This window comes from Pongo abelii, chromosome 12 (genome assembly GCF_028885655.2).
Source record: "Pongo abelii isolate AG06213 chromosome 12, NHGRI_mPonAbe1-v2.0_pri, whole genome shotgun sequence".
Taxonomy (NCBI): domain Eukaryota; kingdom Metazoa; phylum Chordata; class Mammalia; order Primates; family Hominidae; genus Pongo; species Pongo abelii.
The window spans coordinates 16974728-16994284 of NC_071997.2; positions in this window are offsets into that span (position 1 = coordinate 16974728).

The following is a 19557-nucleotide window of genomic DNA, read 5'->3' on the forward strand; positions in this document are numbered from 1 at the left end:
GGGAATGGAATGAGGAAAGGGATGGAATGGAATGTGGAATGGAATGTGGCAAGGAAAGTTTAATGCATTGGAGTGGAATGTGGAACGGAATGCGGAATGGAATGGAATGGAACGTGGAATGGAAAGTTTAATGCAATCCGGAATGGAAACTGGAAAGTAACGTGGAACGGAATGGAATGGGATTGAATGTGGAATGGAATGAAATGGAATGTGTAATGGAATGTGAAATGAAATGTGGAATGGAACGTAATGGAAAGAGCAATGGCATGTGGAATGGAATGGAACGGAATGTGGAATGGAATGGAGTGGAATGTGGAATGGAACGGATTGTAATGTGAAATGGAATGTGGAATGGAATGTGCAATGCCATGTGGAGTGGAATGGAATGGAATGTGGAATGGAACGTAGAAAGGAAGGTGGAATAGAATGGAATGGAACGTAGAATGGAAACTACAATGGAACGTGGAATGTAATGGAATGTAACATGGTACAGAAAGTGGAATGTAACGTGGAATTTAAAGGAATGGAACCTGAAATGGAACGTGTAATGAAACGTGGAATGGAACCTGGGATGGAATGGAATGGATCGTGGAATGGAACATGGAATGGAAAGTGGAATGGAAAGTGGAATGGAAAGGAATGGAATGTGGAATGGAATGGAATGGAATGGAACGTGGAATGGAATAGAATATGGAGGGGAATGGAATGGAATGGAATGTGCAGTGGAATGGAATATGGAATGGACTGGATTGGAATGTGGAATGGAATGGAATGGAATGCAGCTTGGAATTAAATGGGATGGAATGTGAAATGGAACGTGGAATTGAATTGAATGGAAAGTAGAATGGAATGGAATGGAAGGTGAAATGGAATGGAATGGAACGTGGAATGGAATGGAATGGAAGGTGGAATGGAATGGATAAGAACGTGGAATGGAAAGGTAGGTCGTGGGGAATGGAATGGAATGGAATGTGGAATGGAACGGATTGGAATGGAATGTGCAATGGAATAAAATGGGGAATGGAATGGAATCTCGACTGGAATGGAATGTGGAATGGATTTGAGTGGAATGTGGATTGGATCGGATTGGAATGGTAAGTGAAACGGAACGTGAAATCGAATGGAATGGAATGTTGTATGGAACATGGAATGGAATGGAATGGAATTTGGAATGGAACGTGGAATGGATTGGAATAGAACGTGGAATGGAAAGCCAAATGGAAAGTGGGATGGAATGTGGAAATTGGAATGGAATGGAATGGAATGTGGAATGGAATGGAGTTGAATGTGGCAAGGAATGGAATGCAATCTGGATTGGAATGGAATGGAACGTGGAATGGAATGGAATCGAATTAATTTTGAATGGAATGGAATGTTATGTGCAATGGAATGTAATGGAATGTGGAATGGAATGGAATAGAACATGGAATGGAATGAAAAGGAATGTGGAATTGAATGGAATGGAATCTGGAATGGAACGTGGAATGGAATGGAATGGTACGTGGAATGGAGTGCAATGGAATGTGGAATGGAACGCAGAATGGAATGGAATGTGAAATGGAATGGAATGGAAAGTGGAATGGAACGTGGAATGGAATGCAATGGAATGTGGAATTGAATGGAATGGAATGTGTAATGGAGTAGAAAGTGGAGTGGAATGGAATGGAATTTTGAAGGCAACGTGGAATTGAATGGAATGGAATGTGGAATGGAATGTGGACAGGAGTTGAATGGAATGTGGAATGGAATGGAATGGAATGTGGAATGGAAAGGAATGGAATGCAATGTGGAATGGAATTTGGAGTTGAAAGTAGTGGAATGTGGATTGGAATGGATTGTGGAATGGGGTGGAATGGAATGAAATGGAAAGAATAATGGAATGGAATGTGGAATGGAATGGAATGCAAAGTGGAATGGAATGAAATGTGGAAAGGAATTGAAAGAAATGGAATATGGACTGGAATTGAATGGAATGGAATGTGGAATGCAATGTGGAATGGAACGGAAGAGAATGTAGAGAGGAATGTGGAATGGAAGGTGGAATGGATGGAATGGAATGGAATGTGGAATGGAATGGAATGTGGAATGGAATGGATTGGAATGTGGAATGGAACGGAATGGAATGCAGTGGAGTGGAATGTGAAATAGAATGGAATGGAATGTCGTATCGAATGTGGAATGGAATGGAATGGAATGGAATGTGGAATGGAAAGTGGAATGCAATGGAATGGAATGTGGAATTCAAAGTGGAATTGAATGGAATGCAATGAGGAATGGAACCTGAAAACGATTGGAATGGAATACAATGGAATGTGGAATGGAATGAAATTGAATGTGGAATGGAAATTGGAATGGAACGTGGAATGGAATGTTGAATGGAATGTTGAATGGAATGTGGAATAGAACGTGGAATGGAATGGAATGTGGAATGGAATGTGGAATGGAAGGTGGAATGGATTGCAATGTGGAATGGACAGTGGAATGTAATCTGGAATGGAATGTGGAATGGAATGGAATGGAATGATGAATGGAACGTGGAATGGAATGGAATGGAATGGAATGTGGAATGGAATGGAATGGAATGTGGAATGGAACGTGGAATGGAATGGAATGGAATGTGGAATGGAACCTGCAGCGGAATGTGAAATGGAACTTTGAATGGAATGCTAGAATGGAATCGAATACCGAGCGAAGTGGAATGGAAGTTGTAATGGAAAGGAATGGATTCCGGAATGGAATGGAATGGAATGTAGAATGGAATTTGGAGTGGAATTGAATGCAAGGTGGAATGGAATGTGGAATGGAATGGAATGGAATGTAGAAAGGAATGTTGAATGGAATGGAATGTGGAATTGATTGTGGAATGAATTGGAATAGAACGTGCAGTGGAATGGAATGGAATTTGGAATGGAATGGGACGAAATGCCGAATGGAATGGAATGGAATGGATTGGAATGGAATGGACTGTGGAATGAAATTCAATGGAATGTGGAATGGAATGGAATGGAATGATGAATGGAATGGAATGGAATGCGAAATGGAATGCTGGAAGGGAATGTAATGCTGTATGAAATGGAATGGGATGTGCAAAGGAATGGAATGGAATGGAATGTAGAATGGAATGGAATGGAATGCGGAATGGAATGGAATGGAATGTAGAATGGAATGTGGAAAGGAATGGAATGCAATGTGTAATGAAATGGAATGGAATGTGTAATGGAATGGAATGGAATGTAGAATGGAATGAGGAATGGAATGGAATGCAATATGGAATGGAATGTGGAATCGAATGGAAATGGAATGCAATGTAATGGAACGTGGAATGGAATGGAATGGAATGGAAAGTGGAACTTAATTTGGAAAGGAGTGGAATTGAATGCAGAATGAAATGGAATGGAATGTGGAGTGGAGTGGAAAGGAATGGAATGTGGATTTGAATGGAATGGAATGTGGAATGGAATGTGGAAAGGAATGCAGTGGAATGTGGAATGGAATGTGGAAAGGGATGGAATGTGGAATGGAAAGGAAAGGATTGTGGAATACAATGTGGAATGGAATGGAATAGAATGTGAAATGGATTATGTAATGGAATGCAATGGAATGTGGATTGTAATGTGGAATGGAAGGGAATGGAATGTGGAATGGAAGGGAATGGAATGTGGAACGGAATGCAAAGGAATTTGGAATCGATGGTGGAATGGAATGGAATGCAATGTAGAAGGGAATGTGGAATGGAATGTAATGGAACGAGCAATTGAATGTGGAATGGAATGTAACAGAATGTGGAATGGAATGGAGTGGAATGTTGAATATAATGGATTGGAATGTGCAATGGAATGTGGAATGGAATGGAATGGAATGTGCAATGGAATGTGGAGTGGAATGGAATGGAATGTGGAATGTAACGTGGAAAGGAAGGTGGAATAGAATGGAATGGAACGTAGAATGGAAAGTACAATGGAACGTGGAATGCAATGGAATGGAACATGGAACAGAAAGTGGAATGTAACGTGGAATTTAATGGAATGGAAAGTGAAATGGAACGTGGAATGGAACGTGGAATGGAACGTGGAATGGAATGGAATGGATCATGGAATGGAACGTGGAATGGAACGGGGAATGGAAAGTGGAATGGAATGGAATGGAATGTGGAATGGAATGGAATGCAATTTGGAATGGAATTGAATGGAATGGAACGTGGAACAGAATAAAATATGGAGTGTAATGGAATGGAATGGAATGTGCAGTGGAATGGAATGTGGAATGGAATGGATTGGAATGAGGAATGGAATGGAATGCATCTTGGAATTAAATGGAATGGAATGTGGAATGGAGCGTGGAATGGAATTGAATGGAAAGTAGAATGGAATGGAATGGAAGGTGAAATGGAATGGAATGGAACTTGGAACAGAATGGAATGGAAGGTGGAATGCAATGGATAGGAACGTGGAATGGAATGGTATGTCATGAGGAATCTAATGGAATGGAATGTGGAATCGAACGGATTGAAATGGAATGTGGAATGGAATAAAATGTGGAATGAAATGGAATGTCGACTGGAATGGAATGTGGAATGGATTTGAATGGAATGTGGATGGGATCGGAATGCAATGGTAAGGGAAACGGAACGAGAAATACAATGTAATCGAATGTGGTACAGAACATGGAATGGAATGGAATGGAACTTGGAATGGAAGGTGGAATGGATTGGAATGGAACTTGGAATGGATCACGAAATGGAAAGCGGGATGGAATGTGGAAATTGGAATGGAATGGAATGGAGTGGAACGGAATGGAATGGAATGTATAATGGATTGGAATGTGGAATGGAATGGAATGCAAAGTGGAATGGAATGGAATGTGGAATGGAATGGAATGAAATGGAATATGGACTGGAATTGAATGGAATGGAATGTGGAATGGAATGTGGAATGGAACGGAAGGGAATGTAGAGAGGAATGTGGAATGGAAGGTGGAATGGAATGGAATGGAATGGAATGTGGAATGGAATGGAATGGAATTTGGAATGGAATGGATTGGAATGTGGAATGGAATGGAATGGAACGCAGTGGAATGGAATGCGAAATAGAATGGAATGGAATGTCGTATCAAATGTGCAATGGAATGGAATGGAATGTTGAATAGAATGTGGAATGCAATGGAATGGAATGTGGAATGGAAAGTGGAAAGCAATGGAATGGAATGTGGAATTCAAAGTGGAATTGAATGGAATGCAATGAGGAATGGAACCTGCAAAGGAGTGGAAAGGAATGGACTGCAATGTGGAATGGAATGAAATTGAATATGGAATGGAAATTGGAATGAAACGTGGAATGGAATGTTGAAAGGAATGATGAATTGAATGTGGAATGGAATGGAATGTGGAATGGAATGTGGAATGGAACGCGGAATAGAATGCAATGTGGAATGGACTGTGGAATGTAATCTGGAATGGAATGTGGAATAGAATGGAATGGAATGTGGAAAGGAACATGGAATGGAATGGAATGTGGAATGGAATAGAATGGAATTTGGAATGGAACGTGGAATGGAATGGAGTGGAATGTGCAATGGAACCTGGAACGGAATGCGAAATGGAACTTTGAATGGAATGCTAGAATGGAATGCAATGCCGAGTGAAATGGAATGGAAGGTGTAATGGAAAGCAATGGAATGCGGAATGGAATGGAATGGAATGTAGAATGGAATTTGGAGTGGAATTGAATGCAACGTGTAATCGAATGTGGAATGGAATGGAATGTGGAATGAATGGAATGGAATGTGGAATGGAATGGAATGGAATGTAGAATGGAATGTGGAATGGAATGGAATGCAATGTGGAATTGAATGTGGAATCGAATGGAATGTGGAATCGAATGGACTGTGGAATGGAATGTGGAATCGAAAGTGGAATGCAATGGAATGTGGAATGGAATGTGAAATGGAATGGAATGGAATGGAATTTGCAGTGGAATGGAATGGAATTTGGAATGGAATGGGATGAAATGCCGAATGGAAAGGAATGGAATGGAATGGAAAGGAATGTGGAATGGAATGGAATGGAATTTGGAATGGAATGGAATGGAATGGAATGGAATGCGAAATGGAATGCCGGAATGGAATGGAATGCCGAATGAAATGGAATGGAAAGTGGAACGGAATGGAACGGAATGCAATGTAGAATGGAATGGAATGGAATGCGGAATTGAATGAAATGGAATGTAGAATGGAATGTGGAAAGGAATGGAATGCAATGTGTAATGGAATGGAATGGAATGTGTAATGGAATGCAATGGAATGTAGAATAAAATGTGGAATGGATTGGAATGCAATGTGGAATGGAATGTGGAATCGAATGGAAATGGAATGCAATGGTATGGAATGCGGAATGGTATGGAAAGGAATGGAATGTGGAACGCAATGTGGAAAGGAGGGGAATTCAATGCAGAATGAAATGGAATGGAATGTGAAGTGTAATGGAATGGAATGGAATGTGGAGTGGAATCTAATGGAATGTGGAATGAAATGCGGAAAGGAATGCAATGGAATGTGGAATGGAATGGAACGTGGAATGCAAGGAAAGGAATGTGGAATACAATGTGGAACGGAATGGAATGGAATGTGAAATGGATTACGTAAGGGAATGCAACGGAATGTGGAATGTAATGTGGAATGGAAGGGAATGGAATGTGTAATGGAATGGAATGGAATGTGGAATCGAAAGTGCAATGGAATGGAATGGAATGTAGAAGGGAATGTGGAATGGAATGTAATGGAACGAGCAATTGAATGTGGAATGGAATGGAACAGAATGTGGAACGGAATGGAGTGGAATGTGGAATCTAATGGGTTGGAATGTGCAATGGAATGTGAAATGGAATGGAATGGAATGTGCAATGGAATGTGGAGTGGAATGGAATGGAATGTAGAATGGAACGTAGAAAGGAAGGTGGAGTAGAAAGGAATGGAACATAGAATGGAAAGTACAATGGAACGTGGAATGTAATGGAATGTTACATGGAACAGAAAGTGGAATGTAACGTGGAATTTAATGGAATGGAACGTGAAATGCAACGTGGAATGGAACATGGAATGGAACGTAATGGATCATGGAATGGAACGTGGAATTGAACGTGGAATGGGAAGTGGAATGGAATGGAATGGAATGTGGAATGGAATGGAATGGAATGTGGATTGGAATTGAATGGAATGGAGCGTAGAATGGAATAGAATATGGAGTGGAATGGAATGGAATGGAATGTGCAGTGGAATGGAAAGTGGAATGGAATGGATTGGAATGTGGAATGGAATGGAATGCAACTTGGAATTAAATGGAATGGGAATTGGAATGGAGCGTGGAATGGAATTGAATGGAATGTAGAATGGAATGGAATGGAAGGTGAAATTGAATGGAATGGAAGGTGGAATGGAATGGAATGGAAGGTGGAATGGAATGGATAGGAACTTGGAATGGAATGGTATGTCATGTGGAATGGAATGGAATGGAATGTGGAATGGAACGGATTGGAATGGAATGTGGAACGGAATAAAATGTGGAATGGAATGGAATGTCGACTGGAATGGAATGTGGAATGGATTTGAATGGAATGTGGATTGGATCGGAATGGAATGGTAAGTGAAAAGGAACGTGAAATCGAATTGAACGGAATGTGGTATGTAACATGGAATGGAATGGAATGGAACTTGGAATGGAACGTGGAATGTATTAGAATGGAACACGAAATGGAAAGTGGGATGGAATGTGGAAATTTGAATGGAATTGAATGGAATGTGGAAAGGAATGGAGTTGAATGTGGCAAGGAATGGAAAGGAATGAGAACTGGAATTGTATGGAATGTGGAATGGAATGGAATTGAATTAATTTTGAATGGAATGGAATGTTACGTGGAACAGAATGTAACGGAATGTGGAATGGAAGCGAATCAAACATGGAATGGAATGGAAAGGAATGTGGAATTGAATGGAAAGGAATCTGGAATGGAACGTGGAATGGAATGGAATGGTATATGGAATGGAATGGATGGAATGTGGAATGGAATGTTACATGGAATGGAATGTGAAATGGAATGCAATGGAACGTGGAATGCAACGTGGAATGGAAGGCAATGGAATGTTGAATTGAATGGAATGAAATGTGTAATGGAATAAAAAGTGGAGTGGAATGGAATGGAATGTTGAAGGCAACATGGAATTGAATGGAATGGAATGCGGAATGGAATGTGGAATGGATTTGAATGGAATGTGGAATGGAATGGAATGGAATTTGGAATGGAAAGGAATGGCATGGAATGTGGAATGGAATGCGGAGTGGAAAGTAGTGGAATGGGGAATGGAATGTGGATTGGAATGGATTGTGGAATGGAGTGGAATGGAATGGAAAGGAATGTAAAATGGATTGGAATGTGGAAAGGAATGGAATGCAAAGTGGAATGGAATGGAATGTGGAATGGAATGGAATGAAATGGAATATGGACTGGAATTGAATGGAATGGAATGTGGAATGGAATGTGGAATGGAAAGGAAGAGAATGTAGAGAGGAATGTGGAATGGAAGGCGGAATGGAATGGAATGGAATGTGGAATGGAATGGATTGGAATGTGGAATGGAATGGAATGGAATGCAGTGGAATGGAATGTGAAATAGAATGGAATGGAATGTTGTATCGAATGTGGAATGGAATGGAATGGAATGGGGAATGGACGGTGGAATGCAATGGATTGGAATGTGGAATGGAAAGTGGAATGCAATGGAATGGAATGTGGAATTCAAAGTGGAATTGAATGGAATGCAATGAGGAATGGAACCTGCAAAGGAGTGGAATGGAATGGAATGGAATGTGGAATGGAAAGAAATTGAATGTGGAATGGAAATTGGATTGGAACTTGGAATGGAATGTTGAATGGAATGTGGAATGGAACGTGGAATGGAATGGAATGTGGAATGGAATGTGGAATGGAACGTGGAATGGAATGCAATGTGGAATGGACTGTGGAATGTAATCTGGAATGGAATGTGGAATAGAATGGAATGGAATGTGGAATGGAACGTGGAATGGAATGGAATGGAATGTGGAATGCAATGGAATGGTATTTGGAATGGAACGTGGAATGGAATGTAATGGAATGTGGAATGGAACCGGGAACGGAATGTGAAATGGAAATTTGAAAGGAATACTAGAATGGAATGGAATGCCGAGTGAAATGGAATGGAAAGTGTAATGGAAAGGAATGGAATGCAGAAGGGAATAGAATGGAATGTAGAATGAAATTTGTTTTTGAATTGAATGCAACGTGGAATGGAATGTGAAATGGAATGGAATGTGGAATGAATGGAATGGAATGTGGAATGGAATGGAATGGAATGTAGAATGGAACGTGGAATGGAATGGAATGCAATGTGGAATTGAATTTGGAATCGAATGGAAAGTGGAATTGAATGGATTGTGGAATGGAATTTAGAATTGAAAGTGGAATGTAATTGAATGTGGAATGTATTGTGGAATGGAATGGAATGGAACGGAATGTGCAGTGGAATTGAATGGAATTTGGAATGGAATGGGATTAAATGCCGATTTGAATGGAATGGAATGGAATGTGGAATGGAATGGAATGGAATGTGGAATGGAATGGAATGGAATGCAATGTGGAATGGACTGTGGATTGTAATCTGGAAGGGAATGTGGAGTAGAATGGAATGGAATGTGGAATGGAACGTGGAATGGAATGGAATGGAATGTGGAATGGAATGGAATTTGGAATGGAAAGTGGAATGGAATCGAATGGAATGTGGAATGGAACCTGGAACGGAATGTGAAATGGCACTTTGAATAGAATGCTAGAATGGAATGGAATGCCGAGTGAAATGGAATGGAAGGTGTAATGGAAAGGAATGGAATGCGGAATGGAATGGAATGGAATGTAGAATGGAATTTGGAGTGGAATTGAATGCAACGTGGAATCGAATGTGGAATGGAATGGAATGTGGAATGAATGGAATGGAATGTGGAATGGAATGGAATGGAATGTAGAATGGATCGTGGAATGGAATGGAATGAATTCTGGAATTGAATGTGAAATCGAACGGAATGTGGAATCGAATGGATGATTGTGGAATGGAATGTGGAATTGAAAGTGGAATGGAATGGAATGGAATGTGCAGTGGAATGGAATGAAATTTGGAATGGAATGGGATGAAATGGAATGGAATGGAATGGAGTGGAATGGAATATGGAATGGAATGTTGAATGGAATGGAATGGAATGAGAAATGGAATGCTGGAATGGAATGGAATGCTGAATGAAATGGAATGGAAGGTGGAACGGAATGGAATGGAATGGAATGTAGATTGGAACGGAATGGAATGCGCAATGGAACGGAATGGAATGTAGAACGGAATGTGGAAAGGAATGGAATGCAATGTGAAATGGAATGGAATGAAATGGAATGTGGAATGGAATGGAATGGAATGTGGAATGGATTTTGGAACGAATTGGAATGGAATGGAATGGAATGTTGAATGGATTGTGGAATGGATTGGAATGAAATTTGGAATGGAATGTGAAATGGAATGGAATGGAATGTGTAAGGGAATGGAATTGAATGTGGAATGGAATGGAATAGAATGCAATGTGGAATGGATTGGAACGGAATGGCGTTGAATGGAATGCGGAATGGAGTGGAATGGAATGCAAAGTGGAATGGATTTTAACAGAATGGAATGTAATGGAATGTGGAAAGGAATGGAAATTATTGTGTAATGGTATGAGTAATGGAATGTAATGGAATGTGAAATGGAATGTGGAATGGAATGTGGAATGGAACGGAAGGGAATGTGGAATTCCATTTCACATTCCAGTCCACCTTCCATTGCACATTCCATTCCATTCCATTCCATTTCACATTCCATCGCATTCCAATCCACATTCCGTTCCTTTCCATTCCACGTTGCATTCCGTTCCACATTCCATTCCATTCCATTCCACATTCTATTCCTTTCCGTTCTATGTTCCGTTCCCTTCCACATTCCATTCCATTACTTTCCAGATTCCTTTCCACATTCTATTCCACGTGCCATTCCATTCAATTCCACATTCCATTCCATTGGATTCCACATTCCATTCTAGTCAATTGCACATTGCATTCCATTCCATTAATTCCGAATTCCAGTCCACATTCCATTCCACGTTCCATTCCATTTCATTCCACATTCCTTTCCAATCCATTCCACTTTCCATTCCATTCAATACCACATTCCATTCCATTCCATTCCGCATTCCATTCCATTCCATTCCTCATTGCATTCCATTCCATTCCTTTCCATTCCATTCCAATCCTTTCCATTCCATTCCATTCCATTCCACATTCCATTCCTTTCCATGCCACATTCCATTCCATTGGATTCCCCATTCCATTCCCTTCCATTCCGCATTCCATTCCGCATTCCATTCCATTCCATTCCGCATTCCATTGCATTCTATTCCCATCCTTTCCAAATTCCATTCCATTCCATTCCATTCCACATTCTAGTCCATTGCATTCCACAATCCATTCCATTTCATTCCACATTCCATTCCATTCCATTTAATTCTATTCTACATTCCTTACCATTCCATTCCTTTCCACCTTCCATTCCTTTCCTTTCCACATTCCATTCCATTCCATTACACATTCCATTCAGTTCCATGGCACATTCAATTCCACAATCCATTCCATTCCACTTTCCTTTCCACGTCCTATTCCAAATTCCATTACACTTTCAATTCCATTCCATTCCACGTTCTATTTCACATTCCATTGCACATTCCATTCCACATACAATTCCACCATCCATTACACATCCCATTTCATTCCATTGCACGTTTCATTCCATTCCATTCCACGTTCCATTTCATTCAATTCCACATTCCATTCTACATTCATTTCACATTCTATTAAACATTCCATTTCACATTCCATTCCATTCCATTCCATTCCATTCCAATTTGCATTCCATTCCAATCCACATTCCATTCCTTTCCGTTCCACTTTCCATTCCATTCCACGTTCCATTCCATTCCATTCTGCATTCCATTCCATTCCACTTTCCATTACGTTCCACATTACATTCCATTCCTATATATTCATATCAAATTCCATTCCACATTCCGTTATATTCCATACCACATTCCATTACATTCCATTCCACATTCAATTCCATTCAATTCCACATTCCACTCCTTTCCGTTACTTACCATATTCCATTCCATTCCACTCCTCATTCCATTTCTCTCCATTCCACATTGTATTCCATTCTATTCCACATTCCTTTCCATTCCATTGCATTCCATTCCAAATTCCATTCCACTTTCCATTCCATTCGATTCCACTTTCCATTCCGTTCCATTCCATGTTCCATTGCATTGCATTGCACATTCCATTCTATTCCATTCCACATTGCATTCCATTCCATTCCATTCCACATTTCATTCTATTCCATTCCATTCCACATTCCATTCCATTCCATGCAACTTTGTATTCTGTTCCATTGCAGATTAAATTCCATTCTATTCCACATTCCATTCCATTCCATTCCAGATTCAAATCCATGCCATTCCACATTCCATTTAAATCCCATTCCATTCCATTCCATTCCACATTCTATTCCATTGCATTCCATTGCATTCCACATTCCATTCCACATTCCTTTCCATTCCATTCCACATTCCATTTCTTTCCATTCCACATTCCATTCCATTCCGTTCCACATTGCATAGCATTCCATTACATTCCACATTGCATTCCATTCCACTTCATTCCACATTCCATTCTATTCCGTTCCACATTCCATTACATTCCGTTCCAATTTACATTCCATTCCATTCCATTACACATTCCATTCCACTCCATTCCACATTCCATTCCACATTCATTTCCATTCCATTCTACATTCGTTTCCACAATTCATTCCATTACATTCCACATTCCATTCCACTTTCCCTTACATTCCATTTCACATTCCATTGCACATTCCATTGCCTTCCGTGCCACATTTCATTCCATTCAATTCGATTCCATTCCACATTCAATTCCATTCCATTCCACTTTCCATTCCATTCCATTCCACATTCCATTCCATTCCATTCAATTCAATTGCACATTCTATTCCACATTCCTATCCATTCCACTCCACGTTAAATTCCATTCCATTCCACATTCCATTCCATTGCATTCAACTTGGATTCCATTCCATTCCACATTGCAATCCATTCCATTCCACATTGAATTCCATTCCATTCCATTCCACTTTCCACTCCATTCCATTCCACATTCATTTGAACTTCATTCCACATTCCATTTCATTCAATTCCATTCCATATTCCAATCCATTCCATTCCACGTTCCTTTCCATTCCATTCCACTCTATTGCACATTCCATTCCACTTTCCATTCCATTCCATTCCACACTGCATTCCATTCCATTCCACATTCCACTCCATTCAATTCCACTTCGCATTCCATTACATTCCTTTCCACATTGCATTGCATTCCATTCCATTCCATTCCATTCAAATCTACATTCCATTCGATTCCATTCCACATTCCAGTTTATGCCATTCCATTCCAAATTGGATTCTATTCCATTCCATTCCACATTCCATTCCATATTCATTTCCATGCCATTCCACATTCCATTCCGCAATCCAATCCATTCCATTCCTCTTTCCATTCCATATCCCATTCCACATTCCATTTGATTCCATTCCACATTCCATTACATTCCAGTCCACATTTCCTACCATGATCCATTCAATTCCACATTCCATCAATCATTCCATTCCATTCCATTCAACATTCCATTCCACATTCCATTCCATTCCGTTCCACATTCCATTCCATTCCATTCCATTCCCCATTCCATTCCACATTCCATTCCATTCAATTCCGCATTCCATTTCATTTCATTCCTTATTCCATTTCATTAAGTTCCATATTCCATTCCACATTAAATTCCACATTCCATTCTATTCAATTCCGCATTCCATTGCATTGCATTCCACATTCCATTCCGTTCCTTTCCATATTCCATTCCATTCCATTCCACATTCCATTCCATTCCATTCCATTCCATTGCACATTTCATTCAATTCCATTCCACATTTCTTTATATTCCTTTCCATTCCACATTCCATTTCACATTCCATTCCATTCCACATTCCATTCCATTTCATTCCATTCCATATTCCATTCCATTCCGCATTCTATTCCATTCCGTTCCCCATTCCATTACATTCCTTTTCATATTCCTTTCCATTCCATTCCACATTGCACTCCAATTTCCATTCCTTTCCATTCCACATTCCATTCCACGTTACATTCCATTCCATTCCACTTTCCATACCACGTTCCATTCCATTCCATTCCACATTCCATTCCATATTCCTTTCCATTCCCTTCTACATTCCATTCCATTCCATTCCACATTCCATTCCACTTCATTCCACATTCAATTCTCTTCTATTCCTTTCCATTCCATTCAGCATTCCATTCCACATTCCATTCCATTCCATTCCAAATTCAGTTCCATTCTATTCCACAATATATTCCATTCAATTCCACGTTGCATTCCATTTAATTCCTTTCCACATTCCATTCCATTCCATTCCAAATTCGATTCCATTCAATTCCAAATTATATTCCTTTCAATTCCACGTTGCATTCCATTCCATTCCTTTTCACATTGCATTCCGTTCCATTCCATTCCATTCCACATTCTGTTCCATTTCATTCCACAGTCCATTCAATTCCATTCCACATTGCATTCCAATCCATTCCATTCCACGTTCCAATCGACATTCATTTCCATTCCGAATTCCATTATACTTGGTATTTCCATTACAATCCATTCCACATTCCATTATACTTGGTATTCAATTTCATTCCACCTTCCATTCCATTCCATTCCATTCCGTTGCACATTCCATTCCATTCCATTCCGTATTCCATTCCATTCCATTACGTATTCCATTGCAGGTTCCATTCCATGTTCTATTCCACATTCCTATCCACATCCCATTCCATTCCATTCCACATTCCATTCCATCTTCCATTCCATTCCATTCCACATTCCATTCCATTCCATTCTATATTCCATTCCATTCCATTCTGCATTCCATTGCATTCCATTCCACATTGCACTGCATTCCGTTCCATTCCACATTTCATTCCACTTTCCATTCCGTTCCATTCCACATTCCATTCCACTCCATTCCATTCGATTCCTCATTGCATCCCCCTTGCATTTCCAATCCATCCCACATTCCATTCCATATTTCATTCCATTCCATTTCACATTCCCACCAAATCCATTCCACATTCCATTCCATTAAATTCCGTATTCCATTCCATTCCATTCCACATTCTATTCCGTTCCATTCCACATTCCATTCCATTTCATTCCATTCCAAATTGCATTCCATTCCATTCGACATTACATTCGATTCCATATTCCCTTCCATTCCATGCCATTCCATTCCATTCCTCTTTCCATTCCTTTTCATTCCACATTCCATTCCACATTTCATTCAACATTCCATTCAATTCCACTTTCCATTGCATTCCATTCCATACCATTTCACATTCCATTCCATTCCATTCCACATTCTATTCCATTGCATTCCGCATTCCATTCCATTCCATTCTCTTCCAATCCATTCCACCTAGCATTCCATTCCATTCCATTCCGCAATCCATTCCATTCCATTCCGTTCCAGTCTATTCCACTTTGCATTCTATTCCATTCCATTATGCTTTCAATTCTATTCCATTCCACATTCCATTACATTTCACACTCCATTCCCCTTTCCATTCCAAACCATTGCACAATCCATTCCACATTACTTTCCATTCCAATTCAATCCATTCCAACTCCATTCCACATTCCATTTAATTCCATTCCACATTGCATTCCACATTCAATTCCAATCCATTCCACATTCCATTCAAAGTTCCATTGCATTCCTTTCCACTTTCCATTCCATTCCATTCCGCACTCTATTCCATTCCATTGTACATTCCAATCCGTTCCAATCCACATTCCATTCCATTCCACATTCCATTCACTTTCCATTCCTTTCCATTCCGCATTCCATTCCAATCCATTCCAAATTCCTTTCCATTCCATTCTACTTTGCATTCCATTCCATTCTCCATTCCATTCCATTCCACATTCCTTTCCATTCCATTCATTTTAATTCCAAATTCCATTCCACATTCCATTCCATTCCACTCAACATTCCATTCCATTTCATTCCACATTCCATTCCATTCCATTCCATTCCTTTCCATTCCATTCTACTTTCCATTCTATGTTCCATTCCATGTTCCATTCCATACCATTCCAAGTTCTGTTCCATGTACCATTCCATGTTCCATTCCACGGTCCATTCCATTGAATTCCACATTCCCTTTCATTCCGTCCCACATTCTATTCCTTTCCATTCCACTTTCCATTGCATTCCATTCCACCTTCTCTTCCATTCCATTCGATTTCATTGCATATTCCATTCCAGATTCCATTGAATTCCACACACATTCCATTCTATTCCACATTCCATTGAACTTTCCATTCAATTCCATTCCACATTCCATTCCATTCCAATCCACATTCCATTCAATTCCATTCTACATTGCATTGCATTCCATTCCGCGTTCCATTCCATTCCACATTTCTTTCCATTCCATTCCATTCCATTCCAAAATCCATTCCATTCCATTCCATTAAATTCCATTCCACATTCCATTCCATTCCATTCCATATTCCATTCCACTTTCCATTCCAATCTATTCCACATTTCACTCCACTTTCCATTCCATTCCATTCCACATTCCATTCCATTCCATTACAATCCACTTTTCCATTCCATTCCATTCCACATTCCATTCCATTCCATTCTGCATGCCATTACATTCCATTTCGCATTCCATTCCTTTGCAGGTTGCATTCCATTCGCTTCCATTCCACATTCCATTCCATTCCATTCCACAATCAATTCCATTCCATTCCATTCCTTTCAATTTCACATTCCATTGCACATTCCATTCCGATCCATTCCACAATCCATTCCACATTGCATTCAATTCCATTCCACATTCCATTCCGATCCATTCCAGAATCCATTCCACATTGCATTCAATTCCATTCCACATTCCATACCATTAAATATTCCATTCCATTCCATTCCACATTCCATTCCATTCCATTCCACATTCCATTGCATTCCACATTCCATTCCCTTCCATTCCACATTCCATCCCATTGCATTCCATATTGCTTTCCATTCCATTTCACATTCCATTCTATTCCATTACACATTTCATTCCATTTCACATGCCATTCCTTTCCATTCCATTTAATTCCAATCCTCATTCCATTCCATTTCACTCCACATTCCATTCCATTCCATTCCATATTCCATTCCAATCCTTTCCATTCCATTCCATTCCACTTTCCATTCCACGTTAAATTCCACGTTCCATTCAATTCCATTCCACGTTTCATTCCACGTTCCATTCCACATTGCATTCCAGGATCCTTTCCATTGAATTCCAAATTCCATTCCATTCCATTCCACATTGAATTCCATTCCATTCCAAATTCCATTCTTTTCCATTGCATTCAATATTCCATTCCATTCCGTTCCACTTTACATTCTATTCCATTGCACATTCCATTCCATTCCATTCCTTTCCATATTCCATTCCATTCGTTTCCACATTCAATTCCATTCAATTCCAAATTGCATTCGATTCCATTCCACATTCCATTACATATTCCTTTCCATTCCATTCCATATTCCATTCCATTGCATTCCATTCCATTCCACATACCATTCCACATTGCTTTTCATTCCATTCCACATTCCATTCCATTCCATTCCACATTGCATTCCATTCTATTCCATTTCACATTACATTCCATTCCAGATTCCATTGCATTCCATTCCACTTTCCATTCCGTTTCTTTCCACATTAGATTCCAATCCATTCCATTCCACATTCCATTCCATTCCACATCCCATTCCATATCTTGCCATTCCATTCCATTCCATTCCATTCCAAATTCCATTCCACATTCCATTACATTCCTTTCCTCATTCCATTCCATTCCATTCGACATTCCATTTCATTAAACATTCCATTACATTCCACTTCCCATTCCATTCCTTTAAATTCCATTCCATTCCATTCCACGTTGCATTCCATTCCGTTCCATTCCACATTGCATTCCATTCCATTCCACATTGCATTCCTTTCCATTCCACATTCCATTGCATTCCATTCCGCATTGCATTCAATTCCATTCCACTCCAAATTCCATTCCATTCCATTCCTTTCCATGTTCAATTTCATTCCATTCCACATTGCATTCCATTACATTCCTTCCACATTCCATTTCATTCCATTCCATTCCACTGCACTTTCCATTCCACTTTCCATTACATTTTACGCCACATTGCATTCCTTTCCATTCCACATTCCATTCCATTCCACTTTGCATTTTGCTCCACGTTCCATTCCTTTCCTTTCCATTCAAATCCCAATTCCATTCCACATTCCTTTCCCTTCCATTCAACATTCCATTCCACTCCATTCCATTCCACTTTCCATTCCACTTTCCATTCCATTCCATTCCAAATTGCATTCCATTCCATTGCATTCCACATTCCATTCCTTTCCATATTCCATTGCATTCCTTTCCACATTGCATTTCATTCATTACCATTACACATTCCACTGCATTCCTTTCCTTTCCATATTCCATTGCATTCCATTCCACATTGCATTCCATTCCATTTCATTGCAACTTCCATTCGATTCTATTAAATTCCATTGCACTTTCTATTCCACATTCCTTACATTCAATTCCACATTCCTTTCCATTACACTCCACATTCCATTCCATTCCATTCCACTTTCCATTCCTTTCCATTACATATTCCATTCCATTCCACATTGGGTTCCATTCCTTTCCATTCAAATCCAAATTCCATTTCACATTCCATTCCGTTCCATTCCACATTCCATTCCATTCCATTCCACATTCCATTCCTATCCATTCCATTCCACGTTCTGTTCTATGTTCCATTCCGTGTTCCATTCCACGATCCTTTCCATTGAATTCCACATTCCATTCCATTCCGTTCCAGATTCTATTCCAATCCATTCCGCATTGCATTCCATTCCATTCCCACTTCTATTCCATTCCTTTCCTTTCCATTCCACATTGCATTCCACTTTGCATTCTATTCTATCCCACATTTCATTCCACATTCCATTACATTCCATTCCACTTTCCATTCCATTCCATTCCGCATTCCTTTCCACATTCCATTCGATTCCATTCCACATTCCATTCCACATTCCATTCCATTCCATTCAACACACCTTTCCACATTCCATTCCATTACATTCCGTTTCATATTCCTTTCAATTACATTCCATTACAATCCACATTTCATTCCAGTCCAATCCACATTCCATGCCTTTCCATTTCCCGTTA